Consider the following 16,044-nt stretch of genomic DNA (forward strand, 5'->3'; position numbering starts at 1 on the left):
AATAGTATTCTTTCTTGAACCCATAAGGTTGGGCCTTTGATAACATGAGGTATCGTGAGGTTCTGAAGGGAAGATTCTGTGTGGGTCTCTCCCACTGCCTTCATCCTACAGACCTCACCAGTCTGCTGTAATCTTATAATTAATTAATGACTTTTAAGTCAGCCAAGGTAGGTAGTATGAAGGCTTACATTTTGAAGAATTGCATCATGGATGGTGATATTTAGATACATACATTTTTTAAAAGCTTCCATACCAAATCCCAAAAGGAGAGATTGACAGACACTTCTAATATTAATTTATAGAGCTCCATTGTTCGTGTAATGCCCTCAGAACCAAAGGCATTGATTGGGTTTATAGAACCCACAGCACGTCACAGTTATACTAAATTGCCCTGATACTGTTTTAACTTGCTTTAGTGTTTTAGTCATTTGAAGATCATGTTTTCCAGTGACGTACGTATACTACTGACTGTCTTCTTGAGCTAACTCATTACATCCTTTTTCTGTCCTTCTGTCCCCTAAAACTATTCTTGAATTCTTCCTGTCCTCTTGACTTATGTCTTCCTGGCCACCCATGCACCACTATCTAGTGTGAGTTCAGTAATAAAGCCACCAGGTTGTGTTTGTGTGTTCACTACTTTAAAGATGGCCCACCTAGGGGTCTGGGGTACAAACCCTGGAGTCTTAACCAATCAGGTGGTTTTGGACAGTCCATCTGGGCTCATTCTTTTTCTTTCTGCTGCTTGACTTTCACTCCCTGCCCCTCTGAGCTCTTCTGAGACACCAGGAGAGAGTGAGTGGGTACACGAATGAAAAGTATGTGTGTGTCTGCACATACACGTGTGGAAATTCTTTTTCTGAAGATGTTTCCTTTGAAGATCATTTCCATCCTGTCCTAGAACATTCCTTCTCTTTAAAAAAGAGCATTTAGCCTGCACCTTAATGAACAGTCTTCTTCAAGCTCCCTTAAAGCTGTGCAGAGTTTATCAGGGAGGCTGCTCTCTATCAGGGGTAGAATCTTTGGAGACAAAATGCTTCTCCCCAGAGTCTCACTGGGGTTCCTACATACCATTCTGAGCGGGAAAGGAGCCTACAGCACTGACCTGTGTACTCACACTGCCCTATGTTCTCTGTGATGGAGCCGGCAAATGAGAGCCACCCACATGAATCCCCCCCCCCCCGAAAAAAAACCCTCGAATTAGCAGGGAATGACAAATAGCCACTGGTCCCTACTTATTTTACCAGGCCCAGTGTCTTTCCTGTCCTCATGAGATTTCTGGCCTTCCAGTTGATGCCTTTTGCAGCCCTCTCCCCTCTTCCCCTTACCAAGGGCCCCGGGGATCTATAATAGGCTTGTGTTAATTGCCTGTTGAAGGACAGAAGCAGTTCCTGGAAGGCAGATGGTGATCCCCAGGTGAGCACCATTGGGTAGGAGAAGGGAGCTGAGGTTGATCTAGCAACTGGAAGAGGATGCACTTGCACACGCACACGTGCACAAACACGCCCGCGCACACGTACTGTCCCACTGCATTTCCCAGAGCATCACGTAAGCAGCGATCAGGCTCTAGTGGTTTTCCCTCACCCACACTCTGCTCTTGTTTGGTTGGCTGCACAGTAACTCAGGAAAGCCAGAGACTATCCATTTGAATCCCCTTGTAGGCTACAGTAGTTTTAGATAGAAGACACCCCAGAGAACGCTATATAATTCAGAGATTTATGAAGGTCACCTCATGGCCCCATTTCCTCTCTAAGAAACGTGTCTCTCAATCTGCATTGCACATGTTCCCTTATTGCCAGAAGGGCTTTATAGGTGTCCTGCACGCTTCTCCTCTTTTCCTCGCCCGTCCCAGAGCAAGAACTATAAAAACATCTATTTTCCTCCCCTCCTTATCTCTTCTTTTAGACATACCTAGGCTGCCATTTCGTCGTTCTGTGTTGACTGTGGTGTAACACAGGAGGGGGAGGCACCGACAGCTGCTTTCTGCCCCAGCCACATTCACATTCTTTGACCGGGCCCTGTTTTCCGTCTTTCACTCTCAGCCAGCACGCCCCCTCCTCGGGTCTCAGGGCGCGGCGTTTTGCTTCCTCCCTGTAGTTTGTGCCCGTCACCGCAACTGCGCACGTCTGCTGCCGCTCTCCCGCCCAGAGCAAGGGAATCCCTGCAAATCGAACTGGGAGCAGAAGCAGGGGCCCTCTTCTCACTCGGCGTCACCCCTCGTGTCTCACTCCTTCCACTGTTCCTGTAAAACGCTGGAACTTCCTGGCAGAGGAGAAGCTCCACAGGCCCGTAAAGACCCCATTTACAACTGAGGAAACTGAGGCTGGGGGGCCGCGGGTGATAGTGTCTGCTCGATGGCTGCTTCAGATTTAGGCGGCTTTGCGTTGGTGGTATAGTGGTGAGCGTAGCTGCCTTCCAGATTTAGGCGGCTTTGAACCACTGCTCGGCATTTTACTCAGTAGATCTGTCCCTGAGTGCGCTTCAGAGTGTGCCCAGCAGAGCATAGTTAGCCTGGGTCAGGAGTGCCGGGTGGTGCTGGCAGCCTTGGCAGTCTGGAGGGCTTACCCAGGAGCTTCGATTTGGGGTGTGGCACGACGTCTGAAGTGGGGAGCGTCTGAAGATGATGCTCAGTTCTACGCTGAGTGCCTTGTGAACACCCCCCCACACCCCCCACCCCGCAGACATCTTGCAGAGAAGCATGCAGGAGAAATGCTCTCTGTCGCGAGAGCAAGGCCGACTCCCTTTTAAAAAGGTAATACCCGAAGGCACTCTCTTAATGGAATTTTTTGGTTTGCTGATTATAGCAGCAGCAGAGCTGCATTCTAGAGATTTCAGAAAATGTGGCAAATTTCAAAGGAAAAAATCAAAGTTGTGTTTGTAACAAAATGGAGTGGTCACCAATCCTAGTATTTTTTGGTGTAAGCGTCCCAATCTTCCTTCTTCCCGTGTCTCACACAAAGTTTCTTCAAGGTTGTTAAATGGTTTTCCAGAGGCTGGTTTTTAAGGACTACACAGCGTCCTGTTACACGGATAACGCCATTAGTGGTCTAACTGTATTTAGGATATTTGGATTTTTTTTCAAACCATCATTGTTACGAATAATGTATCTCAGTGATTATTTCTTTGGGATACGTGTATCCTTGGGAAATTATTTGGTGAAAGGAAACGAAGCCCTTTTCAGACAAGATCAGGCATGTTCAGGGTGGTATGGCCATAGACATGAAGCCCTTTTCAGAATGTGCTGTGGATTATTACATTTCACTTCAGAGTGTCCCAGTCGTGTTGCCACCAGTGATAAATGAAGATGCCCACCGAAAAGTCACACCTCTGTGGTTTCCCTCTTTTGAAAAAGACATTTCACCATGTAAAACTCCTTCCTTATGTATGATTTATAATAATGTAGGTATGAGTTCATAAAAATATTGAATTTGGATTCTCTCCAATTTCCCTTTTAGTAGAAAGGCTCAAGTTCAGTAACAAATTCTACTTGGAATTTCCTTGGGTAAAATGATATACTTTGATTACTTAAATTCATGACAAGTAACACATAGACATTAATTAATTAAAACACTTGTTAAAACCTTGAATAATACAGGGATTTAGCTTGACAGTGCAGTTTAAAAATCAAATAAGGCACACCTACACTGGCCTCCTTGGAGATGACCGTCGGTGGGAAACGTGGACTTTAAACAACATACATTAAGGGGTGCCTGGGTGGCTCAGTCGGTTAAGCGTCTGACTTCAGCTCAGGTCATGATCTCACAGTTTGTGAGTTCAAGCCCACATCAGGCTCTGTGCTGACAGCTCAGAGCCTGGAGCCTGCTTCAGATTCTGTGTCTCCCTCTCTCTCTGCCCCTTACCCGCTCACACTCTGTCTCTCTCAAAAATAAATAAACATTACAAAAAAAAATTAGCATATGTTAACATAAAGCGAGTTTTTTTTAATATATGAAATTTATTGTCAAATTGGTTTCCATACAACACCCAGTGCTCATCCCAAAAGGTGCCCTCTTCAATACTCATCACCTACCCTTCCCTCCCTCCCACCCCCCATCAACCCTCAGTTTGTTCTCAGTTTTTAAGAGTCTCTTATGCTTTGGCTCTCTCCCACTCTAACCTTTTCTTCTTTTTTTTTTCCTTCCCCTCCCCCGTGGGTTTCTGTTAAGTGTCTCAGGATCCACATAAGAGTGAAAACATATGGTATCTGTCTTTCTCTCTATGGCTTATTTCACTTAGCATCACACTCTCCAGTTCTGTCCACGTTGCTACAAAGGGCCATACTTCATTCTTTCTCATTGCCACGTAGTACTCCATTGTGTATATAAACCACAATTTCTTTATCCATTCATCAGTTGATGGACATTTAGGCTCTTTCCACAATTTCGCTATTGTTGAGAGTGCTGCTATAAACATTGGGGTACAAGTGCCCCTATGCATCAGGACTCCTGTATCCCTTGGGTAAATTCCTAGCAGTGCTACTTCTGGGTCATAGGGTAGGTGTATTTTTAATTTTTGAGGAACCTCCACACTGTTTTCCAGAGCAGCTGCACCAGTTTGCATTCCCACCAACAGTGCGAGAGGGTTCCCATTTCTCCACATCCTCGCCAGCATCTATAGTCTCCTGATTTGTTCATTTTGGCCTTGAGCGAGTTTTTAATTGTCCATCTTTTCAAGCTGCTCTTCAATTCTATGGACATAAAGGCCTTAGAAAATATGTATAAATTGATTGAGTCTAAATTCTCAGATTTTAGGTCATTTCTAATAAAACATTTACATATAAGGTTTAAATCCAGTAAAAGAAAAGAGGACTAGCCAAGCAATAAAGAATTTGGGAGAGAGAAGACAATTATACCAGACAACCTAGGACACCCCCCCCAAAAAAAAACAAATGGGCATAAAACTCAGCCAAGTTTCCTGCAGCCTGTACAAAAACTGGAAATTAGTCATTTTTTCCCTTTGCAGTTTTTATTTTATTTATTGAGATGAACCATCAAAGTTCATCAGAATAGGAAGTGCTTTCCTTGTCACTAAATGTTGAAAAGAAACTATAAACAAGGACTTGAAACAACAGACAGAGGACAGTGTCATGTTCAGAGCTTTGAGTAGGGTTCATACAAGAGAGAGAGAGGGAGGGAGGGAAGGAGGGAGAAATGATTTGTGTTCACCATTCTGTTGAGTATAAACTCAAGGCACAAGATTAAATTGTGGCTCTTTGCTGGCATTTCTGAGAGGAGCTGGGCACCAACTCTTTAAGTCTGTGGAGGTTTGATTGGCTGGGAGACAGAACTTGGAAATATCTGCATGGTCCCGAGACCGGTGGTTCTCCAACTTACCTCCACCAAAACAGCTTTCCTGCGAGCTACACTGAGCCATTTCACTGTCTGTAATCAAATGATGCTCTTTTTTCCACCAAAAAAAAAAAAAAAATGGGGAATAGAACCAAGTGAGTGAGTAAAACTACCTTAGATATAGGTTTTTCTAGTGCATATATTTGGTGAGCTTTGCCTTATCGTGTGATCAGGTAACAAATATGAATAGACAAACTATTAACCATGGATAAGATTTAGCTCAACACCTCGTTCTGAGGAGGACGCCATCTTTTATTTGTTTTTAAATATGTAACATAGTCATGTATTTTATGAGTCAAATTGTCCTGTTTCACATCACAAAATTAAACATATCAGGATTTAATGGTGTTCCATAACCATTATTAGCCCAGACGAGCTCATGATTTCCAGGTGTTCTGGTACATGAATCAGTTTGAAAACCTTGCTGAGCATCAGTGCTGAGCACCTGAAGTGCAGCTATGCCCATAGGTGATCAGAAAGCTCTCCAGTAGCATTTGACTTTAGGAGCGGGGTTAGGAAACCTGACACTTTGTTATAAAAATGAAAGATCTCAAATAGCATGTTGCCCTCCTAAGGGGCCTGGAACAACCCCTGTGCAAGGCAGTCGTTAAAAATTAACAGCTTCTGTATCTGCCAGAGGCTTCCTTAGGCTCCAGACGTATGCGCTGAGCTTTACATACAGTATCTCTAAACCTCACCACAGCCTTGCAAGGTATCATCCATGTTTCACTGATGGGGAAACTGAGGCACAGAGAAGCTAAGTGACTTGACCAAGATCGCGGAGTTCAGAATGACCCAGCAGAACACCTCTAGATCTCTCTCTCTCTCTCTCTCTCTCTTTTAAGGTTTACTTTGATAAAGCCTGTGAAACAGGATTTTTCTTTTAATGCAGGTTTTGAATAGAATACACACATACACACACAAAGTAATTAAAAATCAGGGATTAAAAACAAACAAAAATAATATGGACCGCTTCACAAATTTGTCATCCTTGAGCAGGGGCCATCCTAATCTCTGTATCGTTCCAGTTTTCCTCTAGATAACTTACCTGCACTCCTTCCTCTACAGGCACTGCCCTGCAGTGATCAAGATTGGGTTCCTCAAAAAACTTAAAAATAGAACTCTCTTACCATCCAACAATTCACTTATCGGCATTTATCAGAAGAAAATAAATACACGAATTCAAAAAGATATATGCACCCCATGTTCCTCGTAGCAGTATTTATAACAGCCAAGATATGGAAGCAGCCCAAGGGTCCATCCACTGATGAATGTGTTAGAAGATGTGGTGTATATATACAATGGAATATCACTCAGCCATGAAAAAGAATGAAATCTTGCCATTTGCAACAACATGGATGGACCTACAGGGAATAATGCTAAGTGAAATAAGACAGAGAAAGATATATATGATTTCATTTGTATGTGGAATGTTTAAAAAACAAAACAAATATATAAACAAGACAGAAGCTGACTCATAATAAATACAGAGAATAAACTGGGGCTGCTAGAGGGGATGGGCAGGGGATGAGTAAAATAAGTAAAGGGAATTAGGAGGTATAAATTCCAAGTTATAAAATAAATAAGACCTGGGGGTGTAAGGTATGGCATAAGGAATATAGTCCATAATATTGTAATAATTTTGTATGGTGACAGATGCTAACTCTACTTATTACGGTGAGCATTTATTTCATAATGCATATAACTGTCAAATGTCTATCTGTATACCTGACAATAATACAGTATATGTTGACTATACTTCAGTTTTTAAGTTAAAAAAATGGATTTCTAAAAGCAGTTTTGCATCTACACAAGTGCTGTAACATGATTGAAATGCCATAAAATATAGGATATGACCTTTGCCTAGATGTATTTTTAGGGAAGGAGTTTCTATCTTTTAAAAAAAAAAAATATTTACCTTTGAACATAACCTCAAAGAGTCATTGAGTTAATGACAGAAAGTCCCCTGGATAAGTAAGCAAAGTAACCTGTTGAATAAATAGTTTAGTATTTTCTGTGTGCTGCTAAAAATAATTCTTTTACTTTGGCATAGAATTTTGGGGAGTTTTAAGCGAGGTATTAAATATAAAGTCAGTACAGGGGTGCCTGGGTGGCTCAGTCGGTTAGGTGTCTGACTTCGGCTCAGGTCACGATCTGACAGTTTGTGAGTTCGAGCCCCGCGTCAGGCTCTGTGCTGACAGCTCAGAGCCTGGATCCTGCTTCAGATTCTGTGTCTTCCTCTCTCTCTCTGTCCCTTCCCTGCTCATGCTCTCTCTCTCTCTCTCTCTCTCTCTCTCAAAAATAAACATTAAAAATTTTTAAAAAATAAATATAAAGCCAGTACTTGAACAGTATAAATACTTTGTGTTTTGTTGCCCATAACCCTCAGGCTGAAAATCATATACCCATCAAGGAGGGAGTCAATAATTGACCCAATAGGTGAGATGTTTGTATTTTCACAGTGTGCCAGTATGTAGTTTGATCTTTGTCCCTAGTGTATAATTCCTATTTAAAACATTTTATTTGTTTGTTTGTTTGCTTATGTATTTATTTATTTATTCGTTCATTTATGTATTTATGAGTGAGTAGGCTTCACACCCAATGCAGAGCCCGACATGGGGCTTGAACTCCTGACCGTGAGATCAAGACCTAAGCTGAAATCAAGAGTCAGATGCGTAACTGACTAACTGGCACCCAGGTGCCCCCCCCCCAAATAATTTCCTTTTAAAAGGGCCTAAACATTTATTTGTATATAGCTCAATAAATATTTATCAACAGTGATTGAAACTTAGCTCAAGTATCTCTCATGATGATCTTGCCAAGCTTTAGTTGACTTAGACTTTGAAGTAAGGCTTGTGCTAGACTAAACTCCTGGTTATCAGATATGGGGCAACAACCAGGCATTCTCCATTCTGAAGGAAGAGTGAAGAGATGAGGGAATTTCACGTGAGCCCCAAGAGGTTTATTATTTTAATGTTCATTTATTTTTGAGAGAGAGAGAAAGAGCGTAAATGGGACAGGGAGAAAGAGAGAGAGAGAGGGAGACACAGAATCCGAAGCAGGCACCAGGCTCCAAGCTGTCAGCCTTGAGCCTGACACGGGGCTCAAACCCAAGAACCGTGAGATCCTGACGAGCCTAACCGACTGAGCCACCCAGGCACCCTGAGCCCCAAGAGTTTTAAAAAGTGTTCCGCAGGACATACTCCCATTTTGTTCATATTAATTCTCTGCCCTCGGCATTTCTGGGGATGTACTAGGAATCTAGAAAGGAAATACCCAGCCTCAAGGACACCAGTGGTAGAGTTTAGAGTATTTTAAGAGCCAAATGATCACCGTTACTCCTGTCTTGTCCATTTCTCAGATGGAGATTAGGTGGGAAAGGCTTATTTTTAGATAATAAAGCAGTTATTTAAAAACATGACTAAAGTTCTCCTTAGAACTAGCCCATGGGTTGCTTTTAAGTATTGAGCTGTGATTTTAAATATTGTCACCACTGCAGCCTTAAATTAGTCAAAACATGCAGACTGTTTAGCATACTGCCTAACACATATTAATTGCTCCATAAATATTACCTGTTCTTTACAGTAGTGGTTCTCAACTGGTTTACAGAGGCACCAGTGTATCTTTCTCCCTTCTCAGACCCTGACATATCTGTCTATATGTTTAAAACAGTGATCTCAGTAGATGGCGCACACAGTGATCTCTCAGTTGGCTGACATCAGACGTGAGAGACACGGCGTAATGCCAAGTCTTTGTTTACTAGTTAGGGACAGTGCCTCTTGGGTCTGGAGAAGGAGCGCACTGAGCGACTCCCGTTCACAAAGGCTTATGTTTAGAAAGACACACCTGGTGAGCCGTGAGTTAATTACCACTGCTTTTTATAGGCCCCGTGAAGACGCATGGCTGTTCCGCAGTAGTAATTACATCATAAGTATTGGGCCTTCTTTAGAACGTCTGGAGGCCTGCGAGTACAAAGCGGTTGAGAACCCTCAGTTTAGAACTAGGGGGGTAGGTTCTTGTCTGTAGGAGTAAAAGGAATTTATTTCTTGTCTTACAGTTTTATACTGCTTTCATCTACCTCTAGCCTCAGAAAAGCCGTTTCTCAGAAAAAGTGACTCAAATAGAAACCTGCCTTTTTCGTAAAAAAAAAAAAAGAAAAAAAAAAAAAGTCTATTTATTTTGAGAGAGCGTGCAAGCGAGCAGAAGTGGGGGAGGGGCACAGAGAGAGGGAAAGAGAGAGAATCCCAAGCAGGCTGCACGCAATTGGCATCGAGCTCGATACCAGGCTCAGTCTGACAAACCCTGAGATGATGACCGGAGTCAGACACTTAACCGACTGAACCACCCAGCTGCCCCCAAATCTGCCTTATTTGCCTATGCTGTACCTTATGTCTCTAATATCATTCTCTTTGCACCAGATGTCTGATTATTGTTCAAATACTCAATGTACTGCTGAAGGCTCAGATCATTTAGAGGAGTTGCAGGTGCTGTAAAGAACACAGGAGGAAGTCTTTATCCTGTCGCACGGTAGCTGGTTGGAACCCATGATTTACATCTAAAATGTTGCTACTGTTTTTACATCGTCCTTAAAGGAGGAGAGTGTGAAGGGTTATGATTACAGTAAAACTTATTAAGGCAGGTGCATCAACAGGAAAAGAAACCATTGTCCTTTCAACTCAGTCCCATTTCATAAATGGCATATCAGTTCCTTAGTGATTCAGAAACTTGGCTCCTGTTTGCAGCCTGTTGCCTCTCTCTACTCTTTGCCCACAGACCTGAGAGGGGAGAGGTTAAGTGACAGAGGAATTAAAGCTCTAAGGCAAATGAAGTTCATGTATTTTTACTTAAGGATCTAGACACTCCAAGATGGGATCAAAATTGTCACTTAAATCTTGACCGGAATAGTGGCTCTCTTTCTGTTGCAGTGAGTGGAAGGAAACGTTATCTGCCTATGGTGCTTTACTAACTGGTTAAATAGCCTATTGAAATGTAGGAAAAGGAGATGAAAACAAACTGCATCTTTATTTATAGGGCAAGATCTTTGCACGTGGATGCTGTAAAGCCTTTGCTCCTGGGCGGAGAGACGAAGCGTAACAGGGATTGGAAGCTTACTTCAAGTGTGGGGCAAAGGGCGGGGCGAGTATGAAAGGAGAAGGGGGACCGAAGGAATGGATTCTTCACCCCTCAGTAAGTAGGCCTAGCCCAGGCGGGAGACTGCAGAGTGGTCCGAGTGGACCACAAGACCTCTATGCCCCTCTGAGTTCTCCCCTGGTCCTCAACCTGTTCAGAAGACCAGTTTCAGGAACATCAGAGGGAAATAAAACACCAAACACAGCTTTCTTTGGCTGTATTGGCTCCTGATACAACCTACAGAAGATAATTTTGTTTTTCCTTTAGAATTCTTGTCATGCCAAGGTGCTTTTTATTGCAATAAAAGTTTCAAACTGTTACACAAATAAGATAAAGCACCTTTTAAAATAAGATGACAGGCTCTTCCTACTTCGGCTCTCTTGATTTTTGTTGAAAACTGAAGTTCACTGAGTCTTACCAGTTAAGAATATGTAAATTCAAAAAGTTGTTCCCACAGTTCTCCCTCTCCAAAGGACTGTTGTGAGCTGTGTGTGCTGTTTCTAGATGTTGTGCTTCAGTCCAGCAGCTTTTCTAAACTTTAGGTTGTGGTTTAGTGGCTGAGGATGGGACACAAAGCCTGTTGGTCCTCTTGTCCTCATCTGTACCACGGGGACAGCCAAGATCACCTGAGTCGCAGGCCTGAGGACGTACTGAGGTAATGCGGGGAAGACCTACGACCACCGTCTGGGTCACGGTCAGTGCTCAGGTATTGGTTGTCACTGTTTGACACGGCTTCCTCATCATTCACTTTATTCTCAATCCCATGTCTCCATTCTCCGTTCTTGTTTCCCAGGGATCTCCTACTCCTTATTGCCGGAGAACATTTGTTTACGTTTCACTTAACTTTTAAAGTTTTAATTCCAGTACAGCTACCATAGTGTATTACATTAGTTTCAGGTGTACAATATGGTGATTCAACAACCAGAGAACATTTTTAATGCTTCCCCCTTTTTTGGTGCTGCTGTGGCTGACCCCAGTGTGATACAAATGCTTTGAAAATGGACCCTGAATGTGTTCTAGGGCTTATCAGGAATCTTTGAAAAAAGAGAATCAGAGTAAGCAAGCCCGTATATTTCATCAAATCTTACTTTCTGTCTGTGACTTATGGTAACTTTACTTTGGAGATACCTGACTACTTTGGAAGTATGCACACCAGCTTACCTGAATTCGGAAGATTGGGTGTCGTTAAAGGAAGGCATGGCTGCATGGGAGGGTGGGACGTAAACACACTGTTGAAAGTGAAATTGATGTTTCAGTGCTGATGGGTAAGCAGTGCAGGGGGTCGGAGGGCCCTGAACGGGGGGGCTGGAGACCAGATTCTAGGCCAACATGGCTGACATCTTCTGAGCCTCTCTTCACCTATCAAATGGGACGTTTGGATTAGATTGTCTCAACGGTCCCTTTGTGCCTTAGTATTTTCTAATTTTGGCATCTACGTCATCAGTACTGGTGTCCACGTTTTCAGGTTGTATAAGTTTAAAAAGTAACTGGGTAAAATGCTGAAGCAAAGCCTAGTCAGGGTCAGTGGGAGAGTGTTGAAGAGTCTCCCAGTCCCAGTAATGAGGGTTGTTTCTCCTTCCTTCCCTGTACCCAGGCTCCCAAGAAGGTAAAAGTAAAGAACTGAAGTCCATCTTCTGTGTATTTTCAAAATACAAGAACTATTACTTCCATTTTAATAATAGAGTTTTTGTGTATTTAATATAGGCAGTGATTTGGCCTCCAGCTGAGTTTAGATTTGAAGAGAGGAGAATATTAAACCCTATCAGCCAACCCATAAGCCAATTAAGTATTTCTAAGCTGGCAGAATGTGGGGAGGAATCCTTTTTTTTTTTTTCTCCACCAGTACTCACAATTTTTTGTTTTAATGAGATAAAAATAGTGTCTTTGAAAAGATGGTACCGAAAGTAGGTGACAGCAAAGGATGGCCCTACGGTGAGACCAGTGTGTAGGTCAGAGTTCAGACAAAGGCAGTTTGAGGGCCTGGAACAGTGCTGTCCAACAGAACCTTCTGTAATGATGAAAACGCTCCACACTAACAGGGTAGCCACAAGTAACATGTGGCTGAATGTGGCTAGTGTGACCAGTTCCTGAATTTTTAAATCTTATTTAATTTTGATAGATTTGGGTTCCAGTAGCCACATGTGGCTAACAGCATGGGCAGTACAAGACTAGAATGAAATAGATTTTGACATACACTCTCATGTATCAGAAAATTCCCAAAGAGCATCAGATTGCTGCCGTTGTGTGTATGATTGATTTGGAGCTAAAAGAACGTCTAAAGAGCTCTCCTGTGTAAGAGAATTACATTTCTACTTTGTCGTTTCAGAGGGAAAAAAAAAAAAAGAAACAAGACCGCTTGAGAGTGATTGCAGGGCAACATATTCAGGCGTAATATAAGAAGTTTCCTTACAGACACTCACATGAAATTATAGTCAAGTGTCTTAAAACGTAAGGATACCGCCCCCACTTCTAGCTGCCACCGGTTCTAAGAGTAGTCAAGGCTAGCTTGGCGACAGTAAGCAGGGATAGACTGTTTCCTCATCAATAAAATGAAGAGTCTAGGACTTGTCCTACCCTCCCCACACATGTCACCAGTTGCTAAGGATGAGAAGAAGTCGTGTTTTCACCAGTGCTCTGAAACCACCAAAGGTGTGTTATTAAGCTTTACTATCATTAGGTTAAAGACATTGATTAATGGACTTTATGTACTTGGAGTCACCTTCAGGCTGCTTCTAAGAAAAGCAGAAATGTTCTTTAGGATCCTGAACCCAAGCCCCCTAGTTTCAGTAAACATGCCTCCCACCACCCCATGAATATAGCAAGTGGCACTGGCCATTCAGTCATTGATCTTAATTTTTTCAGTGATTATTTCACCCGGAGAGGATGCCGAAAGTGGCACTCGTGCCTTTCCAGATACCTAGAAGATTCCTGATAGTAAGCAAATGGATGAACTCACAGTAGTTAGGCTGTGGTCGATGCTCTCACTGCTGAGACAGCCGGTTAGTACTTAGAGCATCAATCAGCCGCGGGGCCTGCTGGTTCCTCCTGTTGGATGTAACATTCATGGAAAAGGAGCCTTTTAGGTAACGTCACAGCAGAGGCCTTAAATTGCAGAGAATTTCTACCAGCCTCGTGAACCAGGGCATGGCACGGGATCCATGGGCCCCGCCTATCTTCCCGTGGAGACGTGAGGAGGGCAGGACTGTGAGCCTGGAGCACAGCCACCCAGCGGCGGGCTGAGGCCCTTGGCAGAGCTTCCACGGAATTCGTCAGCCGTGTGTGAACACTTAGACGCTGCACCTCTTCCTTTGTGGGGGCGCCCATTATCTGGTTCAGAAAGACGATGGCAGGCCTCAGGCTCGCGTTGGTCGACCCTGCTTTCTGTCTAAGCAGGAGGACATTTCCTTGTCCTTCCTCTTGTTAAAACGGTAAACGCACAGTGCTGTCATTAGGGTGGAGCCCCTCCGCTCCTAAGGACAGGAGGGAACCCGACTTCTCCCCTTTCCTGCCGGCTTCCTCCCTTTCCATGTTTTCTCATGCCTGCACTCGGAGCAGATGTGTCTTTATTTACGTGTTGATAGACTGTCACGTGCTCATAAAAGCTCCAAATAACACTGCACAACTCCCATTTTGCACCCTGCAATTGATCCCTGTCCTACATACCCTTCTCTGGAGACTAACGATATCCACCCGGACACAAGGCTGGTGGAAAGAAAACTCAGCCTCGTTTCACAGATGGCTCGTTTCATCCGTGGCATGTGTGTGCATGTGGATGCTCTTGCCCGTACTTTCTTCTCAGCCCAGACTGACGCGGGCATGGGTTACGTTGCTGGAGAAAATCAGCTTTCTACACCAGTTGTATTGGATGCAAATGTCCAGCTCTGGCTGGACTCCGGGGCCAAGTAGTCACTCCTTCTCAGTGTCTGGAGTGGTTGCTCCAGACTTTTCCGTCTCATCTGAAACCCTCTAGTCCAGACTCTCTCTGCACCTCATTATCCGTGGGTAGCCCTACCAAGAACACCAAGGCTGCCCAGTAAGATCATCCTTGACTTCTGTCTTCTGCATTTAACAGTTTTTGTCAGAATCATTATTCATGTTTGCATCGTTCCCTCTGCTGTCAGAGCAGAATGCATTTTTTTTTTCATTCCCAAGGTCAAAACCATGTTCTTCAGCCAACCCCACTGTCTCCTCCAAGGCCTTGTCACATCCATCGTTTCTTTCCCTTTGTCTTATCCCTCCTCTCAGCTAATGAGCTTGAGCAAGTTTTCTCCAGTCCTTAAAAAAACTAAAACGCTTGGGTCTCTTGGGTCTCTCCTCTCTTTCAAAGTCCAGGGATTTGGTACTTGCCGTCATCCTTTCTTCATAACCTCCGAAGGAGGAACTGTATCCTGTTGTGCTAAGAAAACTGTTGCTTAGCACCCACCAGTGGGTTTCTGATCAAGGTCTGGTGATGGGGGCAGCATTCTGCCTGGGTGGTGCCCTGCTCGTCCTCGAGCTCTGTCACCCATGGCTCTCCTGACTCTGCCCGCCCTTTTGATCCTTTTCACTACCTTCATCAGGCCCTGCCCTCTTCCTCCTTAGATATCTGTGAACCCTGTGTCAGTAGAGAATGTTACTTCCTGGCACGGCTGGGAGAGTCAGATAGACCTGCCTCAGATCCTGGCGTGGCTCCACCACTTATTTAGCTCTGGAAACTTGAGTCAAGTTACTGGATTTTTCTGAGTATGTTTTCTCATACTGACTTCAGAGGGTTGTGAGGATAAAATTAGCAGACACATGACAAGTGCTTTGCTTCATTCCTAGCTAACTGCTTCTCACTTTGCTTTCTTTTCTCTGACTGCCATGCCCTCACTTTCCATCTTTATCCTTTCTGTCCCTGGCCTCCCTCTGGAGCCTCAAAGCCACATCATCAGCCACCTGCTGGATGCCTTTCTCAAATAGAAATCTTCATTCCTTTCTCCCAAAGCAGGTTTCTCCTACCCCGACTCAGCCTGGCAGCCTCCCAGGGTTGAGACATGATATGTTTCACCTTCTCTCTCTCTTACCCTCTTAACCAGTCAGTCAACAAGCCATGCCCCATACTCCAGCCCCCTGGGTTCTTGGGTCTGGATGTTTCATTCTTTAAAAAAAAAAATTTAATGTTTATTTTTGAGAGAAAGAGAGAGAGAGAAAGAGAGAGACCAGCGGAGGGGCAGAGAAAGAGGGAGACACAGAATCTGAAACAGGCTCCAGGCTCCGAGCTGTCAGCACAGAGCCCGATGTGGGGCTTGGACCCATGAACCACAAGATCATGACCTGAGCTGAAGTCAGACGCTTAACCGACTGAGCCACCCAGGTGTACCCCTGGACTTTTCATTCTTAATGCCACAGTTATGGTTAAGGGTCCTTTTACCTCCAGCTTCGATTATTGTTCTGGCCTCCAAAGTGCCCCTCATCTTTATTTCATTGCAAACATTCTTCCTAACGCTGTGCACATCCGATCATGTCATTGCCTGTGCAGATGGTCCCCTGTTGCACTCTTCTATTCCCTGTGAACTTTTGACTGAAGGTTCCATAGCCAATCTGTAGT

At 43.8% G+C, this 16,044-nt stretch overlaps 1 protein-coding gene and 1 pseudogene across 6 annotated transcripts in view; one reads left to right on the forward strand and one right to left on the reverse strand.

Moving 5' to 3' along the window:
• The window catches only part of AUTS2 (activator of transcription and developmental regulator AUTS2), a 1,113,014-nt gene that overhangs the window by 665,814 nt on the left and 431,156 nt on the right, over positions 1 to 16,044 (forward strand). The window lies entirely within an intron of this gene.
• LOC122234790 lies at positions 6,304 to 6,393 on the reverse strand (annotated as a pseudogene).

This window comes from Panthera tigris, chromosome E3 (genome assembly GCF_018350195.1).
Source record: "Panthera tigris isolate Pti1 chromosome E3, P.tigris_Pti1_mat1.1, whole genome shotgun sequence".
Classification (NCBI taxonomy): domain Eukaryota; kingdom Metazoa; phylum Chordata; class Mammalia; order Carnivora; family Felidae; genus Panthera; species Panthera tigris.